A 4,070-nucleotide genomic window follows, 5' to 3' on the forward strand; every position below is an offset into this window, starting at 1 on the left:
CACCATTGCTCGCTCTGTTGTAGAAAAAATTTCTCACCATAAGGCTCCAGCACTTCCAAATGGCAGCTTGGTGGTCTGCATAATGTATCTGTAGTCCCGTCTCAAGGAATGCGTTAATGGTGTTACGAATTATAAATTCGTAAAAAAATTAAAAAGTAAAAAATTAAAAGCTTCCTGCCGTAGGAAGACAGTGTGTTGGGTTTGAAACCTTTGGGTAGGACGGAAGGAGGTTGCCACCCTGGGTCAGTGGTGAGTGCTGGCATGTGTCGTCTGATCTAGAGCTGATGTCTGTCACCACTTTAGCTCTAGAATTACTCTGAGACGCAGGGAACTCCAGTTCCCTTCAGCTGCAGCCTTGGAGGTTTTCCAAGCAGTGGGATGAAATTCCTGTCACAAGCTGTAACCCAGCTTAAGGAGAAGGGGGCACAGTTTGAGTTTTCTTCCATATAGGCATCAGGGAGGTACAGTTCTGAGCTTGATACTGCTACTAGGAGATGCTTTCAAGTGAACTGAGTGTGGCTCTGGTGACCCAAAGCTGGACAGGGTTGGCAAATGGTGATGTACAGTTTTGGTGGTAAACTTGACCAGCCTGTCTTAACGAGCAGGCATGTTCTTTGTTTGCAAGCACCGTTTAGTCCCACCTAGGCATCCCGAAAGTTTGAAGGGCCGTGGTCACATCATCCCTTGGTCACACGCAATGAACAGTTGCCTGTGCAGAGTTGTTAAGTTTTTAATAGCTATACATTTGTGTTCATGTTAAAATACTGTTTGAAGGATAAAGGGGACACATCCTCTACTTGTGGTGTTCAGGAGATCCATGTGGAAGAGCACCTGAACCATCCATGTAATGGCTTCATGCGTGTTCATACGAGCCAGCCCTGAGCGAAACGCACGAGAAGGGAGCAGAGAAGCTGGCATGTGAAAGAAGCTGGCTGAAACGTTGGCATGTGGCTGAACTTTGTTGATTCAATAGCTGGTAAATATTCCCTGGCCAGCCTTCCAAAAGTAATCTGCCCAGGGGGATGCAGGAGGCTTGGCAGCAAGTAAAGCAGGGCTTTGCAGGGTAGGGGGGTGGTTTCTCATTGAACGCGTCCTCAGGGAGACTGACATGTTTGAAGCAAATGGGAGGCCGGTGGAATAGGTGCACACAGCCAGTGTGCGTGTTATAAATAGATGTTATGATTGCTAGCCTTAGGCTCTGTGTTAGCAATTACTATATCCAAATATAAAAAAATTGGAAAATATCAGAGCTGCACAACAAAGGACAGCCCTGGGAAGCACAAAAGCCAGGAAACAAAACCAGTGCATTTACAGGTACCTTAACTCCGCATCTTCACGTTATATGGTTTGCTGTTAGATGCTGGCAAAACAGAGTGTATTACTTCTGGAAGAACTAAATTCTGCAGCAGAGTAATAATGAGTGCTGCTTATCGTATGGAGCCTTTCCCTCTTTGTAGACAAGTCAGCTAAGAAGTTAATTGTATTTGTGATTGCTTTTGCTAAAAATGGTCTGGCGCTGGAGGCTGTCCCAGTGTTCCTCCCCAGCTGAGGGCAGAGCCATGTCTTTTTGCTACTCGAACGTTGTTCCTTACTTGATAATACCACTGTAAGGGTACCCAGTAATTCACAAGTGGAGCTGCAACCCTTTGCAGCCTGGGATCAGATGAGAAGATGCCAACAAGTGATGTTGCAAGGTGGGACACGTGCTTGCCCCGGTGTCTCTCTCACTTTCATGCACTCTTCAGCCTTTGCCCTCAAGATCAAAGTCTTTTGGCCAGGAGGCTCTGTGAGGCCATGGCTGCTTCTGGAGTGCCTTGTGCTGCATGAAAGGGGAAGAAATGAGAAGCCCTACGCTCAGTTCCTCCTCCTCCTTGCTCATAGTTCAGGAGAGAGCGCAGAACCCAGCTGGAGTGTGTGCATCCCTGTAGGGACTCTGTAACCCTAAGACTGGTAGACTTCAGAGCTTTTGGAGAGCAACTCTGAATTCATTGGGTCACAGATCTATACAACTTGACACCAAAGGTACCACGTGATCAGTTTTCTATACAAAGTATAATTTAGCTGTTAGGCAAAGCAGAAGTTCAGGTCTCCATCTCTGGGTCCTCAGTGGAGATGTACAGCAGAGATGCAGGAGCCTCCAGGCACAATAGTGAATTGTGTAAAACAGCGCCAAGGATGCAATTAACCATTTAGCTGACTGCAGAGGCAGACGGGCACTGTATGCCAGCCGCTCCTCGTTACTACTCTCTGTCTGCAGAGCCACCTTGAGAAGACCTTGGGACTATGTTAGCGAGAGAGCTCCTCACAGGCACTCAGCATCACCTTGCCTTGCTCATGCTGCAGTGGCTGTCGGGGCAGCAGCGGGAAACCAGTGGGCGTTGCTCCAGCACCATGGCTGAGCGCTCAGTCTCGGGCTCTTCAGATCACGCCAGAGTGAGCCAGGAGTTTAGTTGAGGCTTGAGAAACGAAAGCACTTGTAGACGTGCCTCTCAGCTGGGAACCTTTAGGTGACGGCTGTGTAAACCCTCTCTCGGCTTTTTCTTGTTTCAAGCTAAGCTGTTTGGCTTTGCATTGTGGATGAGCACTTTTACGGCCAGAAAATAACAGAGAGGTTACTTGATGCTTCTGGATGATTGCTGTGGGCTAAATGGCATGTGCTGATGGTATCAGATGCACTTTAGCCTTGTGCTCCAAACGAATCTGGGAGTAAAAACTCAACTGATAAACTACAAATGCACCGCATACTCTGGCTTTGGGTTCTTGAGTCATTAAAAGTAAACTGAGGCTCTCTAAAGAATAATTTTGTCCACATATGTTAAAACACGATGGCACCTTCTGCCATTCCACTTTCAAGAAAGGAGCTTTTTCCTTTCCCCCCCTCCTCCCCCTCCTCCTCCTCCTCCTCTGCGGTGCGCGGCGGGCGAGAGGCGCGGGCATCTCCTCTGCCGGGCAGGCTCAGCCGGCAGCCTCTGCACTGCGAGGCCCAGCCAGCTCGGGCGAGTCGCCAGAGCCCCGGCGCGGCAAAGTCCCTTCAGTCCCTTCTGGCCACCCTGTCCGGACTGCGCGGCCGGGCTGAGGGGGGGGGGCTCCCCCGTCTCTCCCTCCCTCCCTCCCTCCAGCTCCCGGGCAGGACAAGCAAGCCAGCACCAGTGGGAAGCGCGCGCACACCATCATGTCAAAGAAAAAGAAAAATGGACTCCGAGTGCGGGGTGTTCCAAGAAAAGTGGACTTCTGATTATTTTTTCACGGAGTACAAAGAGCGAGCTGTTTGTCTGATATGCCAGTATTCAGTGTCTGCGTTCAAGGAATACAATTTGCGTCAACACTACGAAACTCAACATAAAGATAAATATGATTCTTTGGTCGGACAAGTGAGAAAAGTTAAAATATTAAGACTGAAACATGGGTTGACAACTCAGCAAAAAACTTTTGTGAAGCAAAAGCAGCTCAATATATCATCACTTTGAGCAAGCGATCAAGTTGCCAAGCTCATAGCATGCGCTGGCAGAGCATTCATAGAGGGAGAATTTGTTACGTGTTTCGGTAAAGCACTTAGAAGAAGAATTAAATTATTTAAACTAACCCTGGTACTGAATTGGAAATTATAATTAAAAAACATACCTGCATTGTGGCAAAATACGTAGATACACTATTCATGGTGGGTGGGTGGGTTTTTTTGTTTTGAATGATCTACGCAAGTGAGTAAAGTGCTTCATATGTGAAACTGTATTAGGAGTCATCTGAAAATACTGAGGAAAAATAAAACATTGTGGAGGCAATATTGAGGCAAAACCCATCACTCGGATGCCTGGAAAAGGCAAGAGCACGCCTGCAGTCCAGGCGGTGAGGCTGTAAAGAGGCTGTGTAAGGACACCGGTGATGACTAATACCTTGTCCTCTCTAGATGCAGACTTGTGTGGTTTGCAGCAAAACAAAATAGCACGTCAGCACAGGATACGGATGAATTTCCACAAGTCATGCCAAAACGAGCTGGTTTGCCTTTACAATTCATTTATCAAAGCCGCGGGGGTCCCGGTCCCGGGGTCCCGGTCCCGGTCCGAGCCCCGTGG

General features: G+C 48.2%; 1 non-coding gene across 1 annotated transcript; it reads left to right on the forward strand.

The window, feature by feature from the left end:
- The first annotated feature begins 241 nt into the window (after positions 1 to 241).
- On the forward strand, positions 242 to 326 carry LOC121082383. The gene has a single exon (XR_005826004.1). It is a non-coding gene; the product is annotated as a small nucleolar RNA SNORD45 (small nucleolar RNA).
- The last annotated feature ends 3,744 nt before the right edge of the window (positions 327 to 4,070 follow it).

Source organism: Falco naumanni, unplaced genomic scaffold, assembly GCF_017639655.2.
Source record: "Falco naumanni isolate bFalNau1 unplaced genomic scaffold, bFalNau1.pat scaffold_93_arrow_pat_ctg1, whole genome shotgun sequence".
NCBI classification, from domain to species: Eukaryota; Metazoa; Chordata; class Aves; order Falconiformes; family Falconidae; genus Falco; species Falco naumanni.